Source organism: Carcharhinus amblyrhynchos, unplaced genomic scaffold, assembly GCF_965287045.1.
Source record: "Carcharhinus amblyrhynchos unplaced genomic scaffold, sCarAmb.v2.hapA scaffold_44, whole genome shotgun sequence".
Lineage (NCBI taxonomy): Eukaryota > Metazoa > Chordata > Chondrichthyes > Carcharhiniformes > Carcharhinidae > Carcharhinus > Carcharhinus amblyrhynchos.
The window spans coordinates 1,902,394-1,920,811 of NW_027649785.1; the positions used below are offsets into that span (position 1 = coordinate 1,902,394).

The 18,418-nt window shown below is 52.9% G+C and overlaps 1 protein-coding gene and 2 non-coding genes across 3 annotated transcripts in view; all 3 read right to left on the reverse strand.

Moving 5' to 3' along the window:
* The window catches only part of LOC145337165 (uncharacterized), a 276,871-nt gene that overhangs the window by 182,064 nt on the left and 76,389 nt on the right, over positions 1–18,418 (reverse strand).
* LOC145337194 (U2 spliceosomal RNA) lies at positions 1,589–1,779 on the reverse strand. The gene has a single exon (XR_013885322.1). It is a non-coding gene; the product is annotated as a U2 spliceosomal RNA (small nuclear RNA).
* Positions 12,150–12,340, reverse strand: LOC145337195 (U2 spliceosomal RNA). The gene has a single exon (XR_013885323.1). It is a non-coding gene; the product is annotated as a U2 spliceosomal RNA (small nuclear RNA).

The window sequence follows — 18,418 nt, forward strand, 5'->3', positions numbered from 1 at the left end:
GAGAGTGGGGTTAATGGGTGCTATTCGGATTGGCGGTTGGTGACTAGTGGAGTGCCCCAGGGGTCGGTGCTGGGGCCTCAGCTATTTACCATTTATACAGATGATCTGGAGGAGGGAACCGAGTGTATGGTGTCGAAATTTGCTGGTGGCACCGAGATTGGTGGAACGGCAAATTGCGCGGAGGGTGTGGAGAGTCTGCAGAAGGATCTAGATAGGCTGGGCGAATGGGCCAGGAACTGGCAAATGGAATTTAATGTTGGCAAGTGCGAGGTGGTCCACTTTGGTAGGAATAATGGTAGGAAGGACTATTACTTCAGTGGCGAAAAACTGCAGCAGGCGACGGTGCAGAGGGACCTCGGGGTCCCTGTGCATGAGTCGCAAAAACCCAGCCTGCAGGTGCAGCAGGTGGTCAGGAAGGCAAATGGGATGCTGGCCTTCATAGCGAGGGGGATTGAATATCAAAGTAGGGAGGTCTTGCTGCGGCTGTATAGGGCATTGGTGAGGCCGCAGCTGGAGTACTGTGTGCAGTTTCGGTCGCCGTACTTACGCAAGGATATTTTGGCCTCGGAGGGAGTGCAGAGGAGGTTTACTAGGCTGATACCGGAGTTGAGGGGGTTGAGCTATGAGGAGAGGCTGAATAAACTAGGCTTGTACTCGTTAGAGTTTAGAAGAATGAGGGGAGATCTCATTGAGACGTATAAGATGATGAATGGGATGGATAGGATAGGGGTGGAGAGGCTCTTCCCGCTCAGAAAGGACAGTAGGACTAGGGGGCACAGCCTAAAGATAAAGGTGGGGGTGGGGGTGGGGGTGGGGGTGGGGGGGGCGGCGGTTTAGAACGGAGTTGAGGAGGAACTTCTTCACTCAAAGGGTGGTGAATCTCTGGAATTCTCTGCCCGTTGAAGTGGTGGAGGCTGCCTCGCTAAATATTTTTAAGACGCGGGTTGATGGGTTTTTGATAAGCGAGGGGATTAAGGGTTATGGGGAGAGGGCGGGAATGTGGAACTGAGCCGCGACAGATCAGCCGTGACCTTACTGAATGGCGGGGCAGGCTCGAGGGGCTAGATGGCCTACTCCTGCTCCTATTTCTTATGGTCTTATAATGTTCTTATGATTACTATCAAGTAAACCGGTTGGACTGTAACCTGGTGTGGTGAGACGTCTTACTGTGTGTGAAGCTGGCAGTGAGCACGTGTGGAGAGGAAGTGTTTGTTTGTAAGAGACAGAGCAGAGTTGGGCAAGCAGAAACTGATAGGCGAGTTGGGCAGACATGAGGACGGCCTGAAGCGGGATGTGGGGTTCACGTCAGACTAGGTGTAAGCGCCGCCACCGTTTGGCCTGGAGACAATTTCTTGAAGCTGCGATTGCCACTGGAGACAGGGACAACGTGTGTACGTGTAAAGAGTGGCATTGCGAGCATTAGGTTGCAAGCGATGGCGCGTTTGTGAAGCCAACCGTCTGCAGTCACTTGAGGAAAGAAGGAGCAGCGCTGGGAAAGCTGGTGATAGCAAATAAAGCCTGTTGGACGACATCAGAGTGAGTTGTGCGAGAGCTGTTTTTTGAAGTTTGAGGATGTCCCCAGAAAGGGGGGTGGTGCACCGTTCCCGGAGATACTGCAATACCAGGCCGATACGTGGAGTGGACGGAGCAAGCCCCTATTCCATCTCCCTGCTCCAAAAATCAATTTAATATATGGTCCCCAGATAAGGGACGTATCAGATATTAAACTGATAAGAACAGATACTACACTTGATCTTAGCCAAAAGGCCGAGAAGCGATGCCGGCGCCGCTCTTGAGTCGCCCAACTGTCATATGCCTTCCCTCTTTGACAACAGGCTGACACCATTCAAACACTTAGACACACATAAGCACTCTCAGCTGCAGTCTTGTCACCTTTCTCCCGGCCTTTCTCATTACAACACACAAGTCGCCTTTTCTCCCCTTTTTCACTGCCACTGCACCACAGTTATGTAGATGGCCCCGTACTCCACCAATCACTTAGCAGAGGGTTGTGCCTATTCACGTCTACGTCACTGTCGAGGCGCTGCTGTTGAACAAGCTTTTGAAAACAGTTGCGTGTTTTGCAGGCCGTGAGTGAGAATGCAGCGAGCGACTGTGCCCGTACAATACTTGCAGCACCAAAGGAGGCCGTTTGGCCTGGGCCAGAGCAACTCCCTTGGTGCCAGTCGCCCTACAGATAGTTTACCTTCAGATAATTCATTGTCTTTTGAAAGGCAACGCTTGACACTGCTCCCCGCACGCTCTCAGGCACACTGCGTTGCCGCAGCACAAAAAGCTTTCTCCTCTCCTCACCTCGCTCCTGTTGCCTGGAGTCCTGTTCTTGTCAGAGATTAAACAGCAACTATCTATAAGATCCGTGGGCTGTGTACTTCAAGGAATTCTGCTAGCCCAAGTCTCGGTCATGTGACGTGAGTTTCGGGAGATTAAACAGGGTCCTCTTGTTGAAACCATTGTGTTAGAACAATTAGCGATTAGGCCATTAGCACCATTCTTGGAGATTAAGACCTGCGAACTGCTGTTGGTTTGAACTCTGGCTTGGGCAGACAGACTGTCTTTTGGACTATTGTGTTCACTTGCTTAGAGAGTGAAGCCGGGAGCCCGAGCACCAGAACCCGAGTCACCTCATAGAATCCCTCCAGTGCAAAAGGAAGCCATTCAGCCTATCGAGTCTGCACCGACCACAATCACCCTCCCAGGCCGCATCCCTCTAACCCCACGTATTTCCCCTATTAACCTCCCTGAGACAAAGGGACAATTTAGCACGGCCAATCCACCCTAACCTGCACACCTTTGGACACTAAGGGACAATTTAGCATGGCCAACATGGAAACAACAGGTACAGCAGCTTGGGATATCAATGGGTGATGGGCTGAAGGGCCCCAACACAGGATAGAAATAACTGAGAAATGCCCTCTACGTCCGTTAGCAAGGTGTGGAAGTTTTTCCGCAAATTGCAGGATTTTACGCGTGCAACATTGGTGAAAGCCCGTCCACGGATTTGAGGCGTACACGGTCCGTGTTTCTGGCGCGTACAGATGCTCAGGAACCACGGCTGCTGTGTTGACCGTGAGCTTGGTTCTGGAATTGAAGTCCTGGTCACTTTGTGCCTCAGGCGTCCGAAGACTGGACTGGCACGTTGGAGTCGATGCTGAATTTCAGCATCGATGTCTGCTCGTGCCAAAAGGAGGCTCCCGACGTATGGGAAATGATCCACGTTGTCCAGGGGCTCACCTCGGATTTTGATAGCTGGCGGTGGCAGTTTTGTGTGGCAGGAGCGGAACAGAGAGCCGTTCCGATATGTCTTAGTGAATGCGTCGGCACTGGTTTGTAGTTCGACCTGAGCGTGCACGTACACAGGTACACGGGCGTCGTCTGCACCCTGCAGCTCGATGACAGAAGTTGGGGTGGTCTTGGCTCTGGCCTTGAGGAATCGCAGGTCGAATAGTTTCCCGCTATCTGGTAGGTTAACTGCAGCCCTGCGGGGTGCTTCAACGTACTGAGACGGAGTGTCGCTGCGAGGAAGACGGAGAAGAGCGTTGTTGCGATGACACGGCCCTGTTTGACCCCAGTCTGCGCACGTGTTGGGTCTTTGGTGGTTCCGCTGGCGAGCATCACGGCTTGCATGACATGGTGGAGCAGGCAGAGAATGGTGACGGATTTCTGTGGGCAGCCAAGTTTGAGGAGAATGTTCCACAATCCACAGGGTGGAAGACCTGAGATCGAAGAAGGCCACGTACAGAGGTTGATGCTGCTCCCTGCACCCTTCCTGGATTTGGACCATGCTGAAGATCATGTCCGCTGTGCCTCTTGTTGGGCAGAAGCCGCACCGAGACTCGGGGAGGAAGTCTTCGGCTATTGGGAGGAGGCTGTTGACGAGGATTCTCTCCACCTTTCCGGTGGCAGAGTGTAGGGAAATCCCTTTGTAATTCCTTTCTTGAAGATGCGGTGTCGTCTACAGAGAGGACTTCACTGATCGAGACGCGCTGTATTTTTTCACTTTGCTTTCTGTCTGGATAGCTTGTAAAGCATGCAGGTAAGCTCCTTGTGTATCGACAGAGGGGTGTCGGGAGCGCAAAGTCAGAAGCAATGAGGGGGCTCGGACACAGCCCTGTTGTGCTTCGCTCTTCACCCGCGTGGTGCCGTCAAACTGCATGCTGCAAGGAAAGGAGCGAGTGAGGCTGTGGAGGACTGTGCACTGTCGGTCTTCTTGTAGCGTACTCTGGTATACTTGCAGCAGGCCTGGGTCGGACAAGTTCCCCGACGCCGAGTAAACCTCAGCCGGTCAGCCGTCGCTTCCGGGAGTTTTACCCTTCTGAAAGGAGTCGACGGCCGTTGTCAGCTCGTCCAGAGATTACGGTCTGGCCAGGCTCTCCCGCCGGCCGTCGTCTAAGACCTCCGTGATAGGCGACAGGAAAGACCGGGAGGCCGTGCTGTGTGTCGGCATCGGGTCGTATAGTGCGGCCTAGAAAGATTTGCAGATCCTCAGAGTGTCAGTCTGCGAGGACTTTCCAGAGCTACCTTCTTCCTTCAGGCTGCTGATGGCAGAGGCCTCTCTGTGCACCTTTTGGAAGAAGAAAGGTGAGCACGTTTCATTTTGCTCCACGGAGCGGAGCCTGGATCGGAAGATGACCGATCACTCTTTACGGCGGGGCAGACACATTATGTTGTTGTTCGTCCGTCGTCATCGACGAGGGCCTCGACGCCATTAGTCATTTTGAGGCTGGTTGCGGTGTGTCCGAAGGTGTCTGATCAGGCCAATTTGGGCACGCAATGTCCTGGCGCATATTGGACAGACTTGCAGTTGTTGTGCTGGTGGCTCTGGACTTGCGCAGTTTGCGCTGAAGTTGTGCTTCAGCAATACACCTTGCTTTGTGAGCCTGACAGTCTTTGTGGGTGAGGCAGCGCCAGGTAGGGTGGTTTTGTGCCAGCGTTTCCCAGGTGGTCGTGTCAATGTCAAGCGACTTCAGGGAGGCCTTGAGTGTGTCTTTGAAACGTTTCTTCTGCCCTCCATGCGAGCGTCTTCCAGCAGAGAGTTGCCCAAAAAGGAGCTGCTTGGGTATGCGCTCGTCTGACATACGGAGGACGTGACCTGCCCACCGGGTCTGCGCTCTCGTCAGCAGTGTGTGGACTGATGGTAGACTTGCTGTAGAGAGAACTTCAGTGTCTGGTACTTTGTCTTGCCATCGGATGCGTAATATTCTGCGAAGCCATGTCGTGTGGAAATGATTGAGCTGTCTTGCCTGCCTTCGATACACAGCCCACGTTTCCCAGGCATGCGGGAGGGTAGTGAGTACCGCGGCGCTGTAAACCTTCAGTTTTGTTGCTGAGCCGATTCCCCGCCGTTCCCATACAGTGGAGTGCAGTCTACCCAAAGCAGAACTTGCCTTTGCTATTCTGCAGTTAACTTTTCTATCAGTAGTCGCTGCTTGGGAGAGGGTGCTGCCAAGATAAGTGAACTGGTCCACTGCCTGTAGTTTCTGCCCTTGGATTGTGATTATGGGTTCTGTGTACGGCGCACGAGGAGCAGGCTGGTACACGACTTTGGTCTTTTTAACGTTGATGGCGAGTCCAAAGTTGTCACAAGCCGTGGAAAATTTGTCCACGCTGACTTGCATCTCTGACTCTGGGCGCAGTCATCGGCAAAGAGGAAATCTCTCAGAACAGTCTCCTTCACTTTGGTAATAGCTTGAAGTCTCCTCAGGTTGAAGAGCTTCCCATCCACTCTGTACTTGAGGCTGATTCCAGCCGCACTGTCCTGGAAGGCATCATTCAGCATGGCAGTAAACGTCATGCCGAACAGCGTGGGTGCGAGCACACAGCCCTGTTTGGCGCCACTGGTGACTGGCAATGCTTCAGAGGATTCTCCGCCATCCAGTACTCTGGCCGTCATGGAACTGGCGAACCATCTGAATGAATCTGGGTTGGGGGGGTGGGCGGGCAGCCGAACTTTGACATGATCCTGCTTTCGCAGGGTTACCAAACGTTGTGTAGAGCTCGCGGTGCTGCTCCTGACACTTCTCCTGAAGTTGGCGCGAGGTAAAAATCATGTCAGTCGTCCCACGACCTTTGCAGAAGCCACACTATGACTCTGGAAGCAGGCCCAGTTCCAGATGAGTGACCAGACGATTTAGCAGGACTCTCGCGAGGCTTTTTCCTGCGACGGAGAGCAGCGAGATTCCTCGGTCAGCCTCACTCTCTCTTCCCAATTGCCATCTAGATCCAGTGGCAAGACAAGAGTCAAGCCGGCTGGAGGTGGGACTAGGTGCAGTGGATGACCAGGACGTCTTCTGTGTCTCGTCCTGCTCTTCGCGTTCCACGACGCTTGCAGAGACCGCCTTCTTGACCGTTGGACCTTCCGTTGGTCTCGTCCGCTCAATCCGCCAGACTCAGTCTTCACATGGTGGGATAGACAGCTCCCTAACTCACCGAGGGTCGAGACCCGTCGGCTACCCTCAGCCGGTTCAGCCGGCTTGTCGAGGCCGTTGCCCGGGGCGTGGCCGCTGTCGCGTGCAAATAGCTACGGGGAGCCACAGGTGAGAGCTGATTGCCAGGTGGGGACAAAGGATGGACAAACCGCCCTGAAAGGACGCGACGTGTTCCCCCACCAAAGGCACTACCCCTCCCTGACACCCCATACGTTCCCCCCCCCAGTACACATTAATGGGCCTGAGAAGGCGGTTTTTATACGAGAGGGCGGCGGAGGCAGGTCGAATGGGGAGCTGGTGATTTGAAAGAAGGAATGTGCAGCAGCAGAGTTGTGAGGAGAAGGCAGGGAAATAGCAGCAGGTGTTGGGAGAGCTGGTGCAGAGGTGGGAATGGGCTGGATGTGGCGTGTAAGTGATGGTGTGAACGTGCAGGTAGATGTCAGGAAGTAAGTGTGAGATTTGAGGTGGGCGGCGGGTGTGATTTGAAGAGCAAGCAGTAGGGGGAGCTGAGAGAGTTGTGTGTGGAGCTGGTGTGTGTGGTGTTTGTAAAATCTGTTGTCTCCTGTCTGGAGACAATACACATCTCTTTAAGCTATGCTGATGCTACCTCTGCTCACATTGTCTGCATCTTTAAGACTTGAATAGCAGGTTAGCTGTGAAGAGTTGCATGCTAATCAGTGTTGTGTAAAGTGTGTGTGACTTTACCTGCCCTTCTGTGATCAGAACCTTGCACACACCTGAGGAAGGAACACGGTTTCCGAAAGCTTGCGAGCATTGTTTGCTGGAGCAGAGAGACAGGTAAGAAATTACCTGTTAAAAACCTGTTTAAATAAGTTTAAAGCACTTTCGTAGTAAGAACTTACCTTGTAGAACTGTTTAAATCATTTCAAAGCATTTTTGCGGGCTTTTTGTATCTACCGCTTTAAGAATTCTAAGGGAGTGGATAGCAGGGAGTTGTGGGGGAGCAGGCTTTAAAACAGCGCCAGGTTTAAAAGGAGGCCTGGTGTAGACAGCGGGCAGCGTCGGAGCGGGCAGCGGAGTGAGAGGGAAGCACAGTGAGCTATTAGGGCTTAGGAGCAAAAGGGCTGGGGAGAAAAAGGGCCAGGTAAGTTCGTGTTGAAATTTTCCATACTACTACAGTGAATAATGGAGGGGCATGTGATGTATTGTTTCTGTATGATGTGGGAGCTGGTGGACCCCAGGGTCCTTCCCAGTGACCATGTCTGCAGTAAGTGCAGGTTGCTGGAGGAGCTCCAGCTCAAGGTAGATGAGCTGGCCTCTGAGCTACAGACACTGAGGCTCATCAGGGGGAGAGAGGCTGCCATTGTCAATGGGGTGCAAGTGACATCCACCCCCCCTAGACTGGCTAACTCTAAGGGTCAGGAACAAGAGGGGCCTGCTGAGAGGAGGAAGGAGGGTGGGGAGCGGAGGAAGGAGGGTGGGGAGCGGATGCCTCAGCCTCTCAACCTGCATAACGGGTTTGAGGTTCTTGCTTCCAGTCTGGACGAGAACGAGGGAGGTGAGGTTGGTGAGCAAACTGCACACAGTACGGTGATGCAGACGCAGGACATGGGCAAAGAGAAGGTGAAAAGGAACGTAGTAGTGATTGGGGATAGTGGGGTTAAGGGTTTTGACACTGTCCTTTGTCACAGTGACAAAGTGCACAGAAGGGTGTGTTGTCTGCCTGGTGCTCGGGTCCGGGATGTCGCATCTGGGCTGCAGAGGAACCTGGAATGGGAGGGTGAGAATCCGGTCGTTGTGGTGCGTGTGGGTGCCAACGACGTAGGCAAAATGCAAACTGAGGATCTGGGGAGGGAGTGTGAAAAGCTGGGAATGGAATTAAAAAGTAGAACCGACAAGGTGGTTATCTCTGGGCTACTGCCTGAACCGAGTGCAGACGGGCGTAAGGTTGATAAGATTAAGGAAGTGAATGGGTGGCTCAGGGATTGATGTGGGAGGAATGGGTTTGAATTTATGGGGCATTGGCAACAGTATTGGGGTAGGTGGGACCTGTTCAGGTGGGATGGGGTTGGTCTGAACCGTGCTGGGACCAGAGTCCTGGCGAATCGTGTAAATAGGACTGTAGACAGGGCTTTAAACTAATTGTGGGGGGCGGGGGGGGGGGGGAGAGGGTGCGAGGGTAGGTGACATTACGGGGTCTAAAGTTAAGGAGAGGGTACAGGTAAGGGAAGAGGCTGAGGATGTCCCAATAATAAAGGCAGTAGGGGGCGTGAGTATGGTTGGTGGCGTTCTGGCAAATAGGGTCCAGGTGAAGGCTGGGGTGAAGGCACTTTATCTGAATGCACGAAGCATTCGGAATAAAGTGGATGAGCTGGTGGCGCAGATCAGCACAAATGGATATGATCTGGTGGCCATTACAGAGACGTGGCTGCAAGGTGACAGGGACTGGGAGCTGAATGTCCAGGGGTATCAAGTGTTTAGGAAGGATAGGCGGGAGGAAAAAGTCGGGGGGTGGGGGGCGTAGCTCTGCTGATTAAGGATAGCATCAGGGTGGTAGCAAGGGATGATATAGGAACCAAAGAGCAGAAAGTGGAATCGTTGTGGGTGGAGATTAGGAACAGCAAAGGGAGGAAGACGCTGGTGGGTGTCGTCTATAGGCCCCCGAATAATGATCTGGAGGTGGGGCGGGCTGTTAACGCGCAAATAAGTGCGGCGTGCAGGAATGGAACGGCCATAATTATGGGGGATTTCGATCTACATATTGATTGGTCGACCCATGTTGGACGCGGTGGGCTCGAGGAGGAGTTCTTGGAATGCTGCCGGGATAGTTTCCTTGAACAGCGTGTGTTGGAGCCGACGAGGGAGCGAGCTATCTTGGATTTGGTGGTATGTAATGAGGCGGGTAGAATTAGGGACCTTGCGGTGAAGGGTCCTCTTGGGGAGAGTGACCATTGTATGGTGGAGTTTCTGGCGCAGATGGAGGAGGAGAAAGTGGGTTCCCGGACACGCGTCCTTTGTTTGAACAGAGGGGAGTACGGTAGGATGAGAGAAGAATTGGCGAATGTTGACTGGGGGAGCGCGTTGGAAGGTAGGTCTGCTGAGGAGCAGTGGAGGATCTTTAAGGAGATCTTTCTTGGTGCTCAGCAGAACTTTATTCCGATGGTTAAAAAGGACCGTAGGAGGAGAGGTAATAAGCCGTGGATAACGAAGGAGGTGAAGGAAAGTGTTAAATCAAAAGCGGAGGCGTTTAGAGTAGCTGAGAGTAGTGGGCGAGAAGAGTATTGGGAGAGGGTTAAATGTCAACAAAGATTGACAAAGAAGTTGATAAAGAAGGGTAGGGGAAACTATGAAGCTGGGCTAGCGCTTAATATAAAAAAGGATAGCAAGAGTTTTTATAAATCTGTAAAAAGGAAGAGGCTGGCTAGGGTGAACGTTGGACCCTTAGAGGATGAGAGGGGGGACTTAGTGGTAGGGGATGGGGAAATGGCTGAGGCCTTGAATAACTTTTTTGTTCCGGTCTTCACGGAGGGGGACGTGAATAATTTGCCGGGTGTTAGCGATGGAAAGGTGGTAGGACTGGAGGGTCTCAATGACATTACTGTTACTAGAGAGGCGGTGCTCGACAGACTGGAGGGACTGATTGTGGACAAGTCCCCAGGACCGGATGGAATGCATCCGAGGGTTCTGAAAGAAATGGCGGAGGTGATAGTGGATACCTTGGTGGTTATTTTCCAAACGTCGCTGGATTGCGGGGAAGTGCCGGAAGATTGGAGAACGGCTAATGTTACGCCGTTGTTTAAGAAGGGTGGCAGGCAGAAGGCAGGGAATTATAGGCCGGTTAGTTTAACGTCTGTTGTAGGTAAAATGTTAGAATCCGTCATCAAGGAGGAAATAGCGAGGCATCTTGAGGGGAATTGCTTGATAGAGCAGACGCAGCACGGTTTTGTTAAGGCGAAGTCGTGTCTGACAAGTTTATTGGAGTTCTATGAGGATGTGTCTAGGGCGGTGGAAAGAGGAGAGCCGGTGGATGTGGTGTACCTTGATTTTCAGAAGGCGTTTGACAAGGTACCTGACAAGAGGTTATTGCAGAAGGTAAGGGGGCATGGCGTTGGGGGTGGGGTGTTAGCGTGGATAGAGGATTGGTTGTCAAATAGGAGGCAGAGAGTGGGGTTAATGGGTGCTATTCGGATTGGCGGTTGGTGACTAGTGGAGTGCCCCAGGGGTCGGTGCTGGGGCCTCAGCTATTTACCATTTATACAGATGATCTGGAGGAGGGAACCGAGTGTATGGTGTCGAAATTTGCTGGTGGCACCGAGATTGGTGGAACGGCAAATTGCGCGGAGGGTGTGGAGAGTCTGCAGAAGGATCTAGATAGGCTGGGCGAATGGGCCAGGAACTGGCAAATGGAATTTAATGTTGGCAAGTGCGAGGTGGTCCACTTTGGTAGGAATAATGGTAGGAAGGACTATTACTTCAGTGGCGAAAAACTGCAGCAGGCGACGGTGCAGAGGGACCTCGGGGTCCCTGTGCATGAGTCGCAAAAACCCAGCCTGCAGGTGCAGCAGGTGGTCAGGAAGGCAAATGGGATGCTGGCCTTCATAGCGAGGGGGATTGAATATCAAAGTAGGGAGGTCTTGCTGCGGCTGTATAGGGCATTGGTGAGGCCGCAGCTGGAGTACTGTGTGCAGTTTCGGTCGCCGTACTTACGCAAGGATATTTTGGCCTCGGAGGGAGTGCAGAGGAGGTTTACTAGGCTGATACCGGAGTTGAGGGGGTTGAGCTATGAGGAGAGGCTGAATAAACTAGGCTTGTACTCGTTAGAGTTTAGAAGAATGAGGGGAGATCTCATTGAGACGTATAAGATGATGAATGGGATGGATAGGATAGGGGTGGAGAGGCTCTTCCCGCTCAGAAAGGACAGTAGGACTAGGGGGCACAGCCTAAAGATAAAGGTGGGGGTGGGGGTGGGGGTGGGGGGGGCGGCGGTTTAGAACGGAGTTGAGGAGGAACTTCTTCACTCAAAGGGTGGTGAATCTCTGGAATTCTCTGCCCGTTGAAGTGGTGGAGGCTGCCTCGCTAAATATTTTTAAGACGCGGGTTGATGGGTTTTTGATAAGCGAGGGGATTAAGGGTTATGGGGAGAGGGCGGGAATGTGGAACTGAGCCGCGACAGATCAGCCGTGACCTTACTGAATGGCGGGGCAGGCTCGAGGGGCTAGATGGCCTACTCCTGCTCCTATTTCTTATGGTCTTATAATGTTCTTATGATTACTATCAAGTAAACCGGTTGGACTGTAACCTGGTGTGGTGAGACGTCTTACTGTGTGTGAAGCTGGCAGTGAGCACGTGTGGAGAGGAAGTGTTTGTTTGTAAGAGACAGAGCAGAGTTGGGCAAGCAGAAACTGATAGGCGAGTTGGGCAGACATGAGGACGGCCTGAAGCGGGATGTGGGGTTCACGTCAGACTAGGTGTAAGCGCCGCCACCGTTTGGCCTGGAGACAATTTCTTGAAGCTGCGATTGCCACTGGAGACAGGGACAACGTGTGTACGTGTAAAGAGTGGCATTGCGAGCATTAGGTTGCAAGCGATGGCGCGTTTGTGAAGCCAACCGTCTGCAGTCACTTGAGGAAAGAAGGAGCAGCGCTGGGAAAGCTGGTGATAGCAAATAAAGCCTGTTGGACGACATCAGAGTGAGTTGTGCGAGAGCTGTTTTTTGAAGTTTGAGGATGTCCCCAGAAAGGGGGGTGGTGCACCGTTCCCGGAGATACTGCAATACCAGGCCGATACGTGGAGTGGACGGAGCAAGCCCCTATTCCATCTCCCTGCTCCAAAAATCAATTTAATATATGGTCCCCAGATAAGGGACGTATCAGATATTAAACTGATAAGAACAGATACTACACTTGATCTTAGCCAAAAGGCCGAGAAGCGATGCCGGCGCCGCTCTTGAGTCGCCCAACTGTCATATGCCTTCCCTCTTTGACAACAGGCTGACACCATTCAAACACTTAGACACACATAAGCACTCTCAGCTGCAGTCTTGTCACCTTTCTCCCGGCCTTTCTCATTACAACACACAAGTCGCCTTTTCTCCCCTTTTTCACTGCCACTGCACCACAGTTATGTAGATGGCCCCGTACTCCACCAATCACTTAGCAGAGGGTTGTGCCTATTCACGTCTACGTCACTGTCGAGGCGCTGCTGTTGAACAAGCTTTTGAAAACAGTTGCGTGTTTTGCAGGCCGTGAGTGAGAATGCAGCGAGCGACTGTGCCCGTACAATACTTGCAGCACCAAAGGAGGCCGTTTGGCCTGGGCCAGAGCAACTCCCTTGGTGCCAGTCGCCCTACAGATAGTTTACCTTCAGATAATTCATTGTCTTTTGAAAGGCAACGCTTGACACTGCTCCCCGCACGCTCTCAGGCACACTGCGTTGCCGCAGCACAAAAAGCTTTCTCCTCTCCTCACCTCGCTCCTGTTGCCTGGAGTCCTGTTCTTGTCAGAGATTAAACAGCAACTATCTATAAGATCCGTGGGCTGTGTACTTCAAGGAATTCTGCTAGCCCAAGTCTCGGTCATGTGACGTGAGTTTCGGGAGATTAAACAGGGTCCTCTTGTTGAAACCATTGTGTTAGAACAATTAGCGATTAGGCCATTAGCACCATTCTTGGAGATTAAGACCTGCGAACTGCTGTTGGTTTGAACTCTGGCTTGGGCAGACAGACTGTCTTTTGGACTATTGTGTTCACTTGCTTAGAGAGTGAAGCCGGGAGCCCGAGCACCAGAACCCGAGTCACCTCATAGAATCCCTCCAGTGCAAAAGGAAGCCATTCAGCCTATCGAGTCTGCACCGACCACAATCACCCTCCCAGGCCGCATCCCTCTAACCCCACGTATTTCCCCTATTAACCTCCCTGAGACAAAGGGACAATTTAGCACGGCCAATCCACCCTAACCTGCACACCTTTGGACACTAAGGGACAATTTAGCATGGCCAACATGGAAACAACAGGTACAGCAGCTTGGGATATCAATGGGTGATGGGCTGAAGGGCCCCAACACAGGATAGAAATAACTGAGAAATGCCCTCTACGTCCGTTAGCAAGGTGTGGAAGTTTTTCCGCAAATTGCAGGATTTTACGCGTGCAACATTGGTGAAAGCCCGTCCACGGATTTGAGGCGTACACGGTCCGTGTTTCTGGCGCGTACAGATGCTCAGGAACCACGGCTGCTGTGTTGACCGTGAGCTTGGTTCTGGAATTGAAGTCCTGGTCACTTTGTGCCTCAGGCGTCCGAAGACTGGACTGGCACGTTGGAGTCGATGCTGAATTTCAGCATCGATGTCTGCTCGTGCCAAAAGGAGGCTCCCGACGTATGGGAAATGATCCACGTTGTCCAGGGGCTCACCTCGGATTTTGATAGCTGGCGGTGGCAGTTTTGTGTGGCAGGAGCGGAACAGAGAGCCGTTCCGATATGTCTTAGTGAATGCGTCGGCACTGGTTTGTAGTTCGACCTGAGCGTGCACGTACACAGGTACACGGGCGTCGTCTGCACCCTGCAGCTCGATGACAGAAGTTGGGGTGGTCTTGGCTCTGGCCTTGAGGAATCGCAGGTCGAATAGTTTCCCGCTATCTGGTAGGTTAACTGCAGCCCTGCGGGGTGCTTCAACGTACTGAGACGGAGTGTCGCTGCGAGGAAGACGGAGAAGAGCGTTGTTGCGATGACACGGCCCTGTTTGACCCCAGTCTGCGCACGTGTTGGGTCTTTGGTGGTTCCGCTGGCGAGCATCACGGCTTGCATGACATGGTGGAGCAGGCAGAGAATGGTGACGGATTTCTGTGGGCAGCCAAGTTTGAGGAGAATGTTCCACAATCCACAGGGTGGAAGACCTGAGATCGAAGAAGGCCACGTACAGAGGTTGATGCTGCTCCCTGCACCCTTCCTGGATTTGGACCATGCTGAAGATCATGTCCGCTGTGCCTCTTGTTGGGCAGAAGCCGCACCGAGACTCGGGGAGGAAGTCTTCGGCTATTGGGAGGAGGCTGTTGACGAGGATTCTCTCCACCTTTCCGGTGGCAGAGTGTAGGGAAATCCCTTTGTAATTCCTTTCTTGAAGATGCGGTGTCGTCTACAGAGAGGACTTCACTGATCGAGACGCGCTGTATTTTTTCACTTTGCTTTCTGTCTGGATAGCTTGTAAAGCATGCAGGTAAGCTCCTTGTGTATCGACAGAGGGGTGTCGGGGGCGCAAAGTCAGAAGCAATGAGGGGGCTCGGACACAGCCCTGTTGTGCTTCGCTCTTCACCCGCGTGGTGCCGTCAAACTGCATGCTGCAAGGAAAGGAGCGAGTGAGGCTGTGGAGGACTGTGCACTGTCGGTCTTCTTGTAGCGTACTCTGGTATACTTGCAGCAGGCCTGGGTCGGACAAGTTCCCCGACGCCGAGTAAACCTCAGCCGGTCAGCCGTCGCTTCCGGGAGTTTTACCCTTCTGAAAGGAGTCGACGGCCGTTGTCAGCTCGTCCAGAGATTACGGTCTGGCCAGGCTCTCCCGCCGGCCGTCGTCTAAGACCTCCGTGATAGGCGACAGGAAAGACCGGGAGGCCGTGCTGTGTGTCGGCATCGGGTCGTATAGTGCGGCCTAGAAAGATTTGCAGATCCTCAGAGTGTCAGTCTGCGAGGACTTTCCAGAGCTACCTTCTTCCTTCAGGCTGCTGATGGCAGAGGCCTCTCTGTGCACCTTTTGGAAGAAGAAAGGTGAGCACGTTTCATTTTGCTCCACGGAGCGGAGCCTGGATCGGAAGATGACCGATCACTCTTTACGGCGGGGCAGACACATTATGTTGTTGTTCGTCCGTCGTCATCGACGAGGGCCTCGACGCCATTAGTCATTTTGAGGCTGGTTGCGGTGTGTCCGAAGGTGTCTGATCAGGCCAATTTGGGCACGCAATGTCCTGGCGCATATTGGACAGACTTGCAGTTGTTGTGCTGGTGGCTCTGGACTTGCACAGTTTGCGCTGAAGTTGTGCTTCAGCAATACACCTTGCTTTGTGAGCCTGACAGTCTTTGTGGGTGAGGCAGCGCCAGGTAGGGTGGTTTTGTGCCAGCGTTTCCCAGGTGGTCGTGTCAATGTCAAGCGACTTCAGGGAGGCCTTGAGTGTGTCTTTGAAACGTTTCTTCTGCCCTCCATGCGAGCGTCTTCCAGCAGAGAGTTGCCCAAAAAGGAGCTGCTTGGGTATGCGCTCGTCTGACATACGGAGGACGTGACCTGCCCACCGGGTCTGCGCTCTCGTCAGCAGTGTGTGGACTGATGGTAGACTTGCTGTAGAGAGAACTTCAGTGTCTGGTACTTTGTCTTGCCATCGGATGCGTAATATTCTGCGAAGCCATGTCGTGTGGAAATGATTGAGCTGTCTTGCCTGCCTTCGATACACAGCCCACGTTTCCCAGGCATGCGGGAGGGTAGTGAGTACCGCGGCGCTGTAAACCTTCAGTTTTGTTGCTGAGCCGATTCCCCGCCGTTCCCATACAGTGGAGTGCAGTCTACCCAAAGCAGAACTTGCCTTTGCTATTCTGCAGTTAACTTTTCTATCAGTAGTCGCTGCTTGGGAGAGGGTGCTGCCAAGATAAGTGAACTGGTCCACTGCCTGTAGTTTCTGCCCTTGGATTGTGATTATGGGTTCTGTGTACGGCGCACGAGGAGCAGGCTGGTACACGACTTTGGTCTTTTTAACGTTGATGGCGAGTCCAAAGTTGTCACAAGCCGTGGAAAATTTGTCCACGCTGACTTGCATCTCTGACTCTGGGCGCAGTCATCGGCAAAGAGGAAATCTCTCAGAACAGTCTCCTTCACTTTGGTAATAGCTTGAAGTCTCCTCAGGTTGAAGAGCTTCCCATCCACTCTGTACTTGAGGCTGATTCCAGCCGCACTGTCCTGGAAGGCATCATTCAGCATGGCAGTAAACGTCATGCCGAACAGCGTGGGTGCGAGCACACAGCCCTGTTTGGCGCCACTGGTGACTGGCAATGCTTCAGAGGATTCTCCGCCATCCAGTACTCTGGCCGTCATGGAACTGGCGAACCATCTGAATGAATCTGGGTTGGGGGGGTGGGCGGGCAGCCGAACTTTGACATGATCCTGCTTTCGCAGGGTTACCAAACGTTGTGTAGAGCTCGCGGTGCTGCTCCTGACACTTCTCCTGAAGTTGGCGCGAGGTAAAAATCATGTCAGTCGTCCCACGACCTTTGCAGAAGCCACACTATGACTCTGGAAGCAGGCCCAGTTCCAGATGAGTGACCAGACGATTTAGCAGGACTCTCGCGAGGCTTTTTCCTGCGACGGAGAGCAGCGAGATTCCTCGGTCAGCCTCACTCTCTCTTCCCAATTGCCATCTAGATCCAGTGGCAAGACAAGAGTCAAGCCGGCTGGAGGTGGGACTAGGTGCAGTGGATGACCAGGACGTCTTCTGTGTCTCGTCCTGCTCTTCGCGTTCCACGACGCTTGCAGAGACCGCCTTCTTGACCGTTGGACCTTCCGTTGGTCTCGTCCGCTCAATCCGCCGGACTCAGTCTTCACACGGTGGGATAGACAGCTCCCTAACTCACCGAGGGTCGAGACCCGTCGGCTACCCTCAGCCGGTTCAGCCGGCTTGTCGAGGCCGTTGCCCGGGGCGTGGCCGCTGTCGCGTGCAAATAGCTACGGGGAGCCACAGGTGAGAGCTGATTGCCAGGTGGGGACAAAGGATGGACAAACCGCCCTGAAAGGACGCGACGTGTTCCCCCACCAAAGGCACTACCCCTCCCTGACACCCCATACGTTCCCCCCCCCAGTACACATTAATGGGCCTGAGAAGGCGGTTTTTATACGAGAGGGCGGCGGAGGCAGGTCGAATGGGGAGCTGGTGATTTGAAAGAAGGAATGTGCAGCAGCAGAGTTGTGAGGAGAAGGCAGGGAAATAGCAGCAGGTGTTGGGAGAGCTGGTGCAGAGGTGGGAATGGGCTGGATGTGGCGTGTAAGTGATGGTGTGAACGTGCAGGTAGATGTCAGGAAGTAAGTGTGAGATTTGAGGTGGGCGGCGGGTGTGATTTGAAGAGCAAGCAGTAGGGGGAGCTGAGAGAGTTGTGTGTGGAGCTGGTGTGTGTGGTGTTTGTAAAATCTGTTGTCTCCTGTCTGGAGACAATACACATCTCTTTAAGCTATGCTGATGCTACCTCTGCTCACATTGTCTGCATCTTTAAGACTTGAATAGCAGGTTAGCTGTGAAGAGTTGCATGCTAATCAGTGTTGTGTAAAGTGTGTGTGACTTTACCTGCCCTTCTGTGATCAGAACCTTGCACACACCTGAGGAAGGAACACGGTTTCCGAAAGCTTGCGAGCATTGTTTGCTGGAGCAGAGAGACAGGTAAGAAATTACCTGTTAAAAACCTGTTTAAATAAGTTTAAAGCACTTTCGTAGTAAGAACTTACCTTGTAGAACTGTTTAAATCATTTCAAAGCATTTTTGCGGGCTTTTTGTATCTACCGCTTTAAGAATTCTAAGGGAGTGGATAGCAGGGAGTTGTGGGGGAGCAGGCTTTAAAACAGCGCCAGGTTTAAAAGGAGGCCTGGTGTAGACAGCGGGCAGCGTCGGAGCGGGCAGCGGAGTGAGAGGGAAGCACAGTGAGCTATTAGGGCTTAGGAGCAAAAGGGCTGGGGAGAAAAAGGGCCAGGTAAGTTCGTGTTGAAATTTTCCATACTACTACAGTGAATAATGGAGGGGCATGTGATGTATTGTTTCTGTATGATGTGGGAGCTGGTGGACCCCAGGGTCCTTCCCAGTGACCATGTCTGCAGTAAGTGCAGGTTGCTGGAGGAGCTCCAGCTCAAGGTAGATGAGCTGGCCTCTGAGCTACAGACACTGAGGCTCATCAGGGGGAGAGAGGCTGCCATTGTCAATGGGGTGCAAGTGACATCCACCCCCCCTAGACTGGCTAACTCTAAGGGTCAGGAACAAGAGGGGCCTGCTGAGAGGAGGA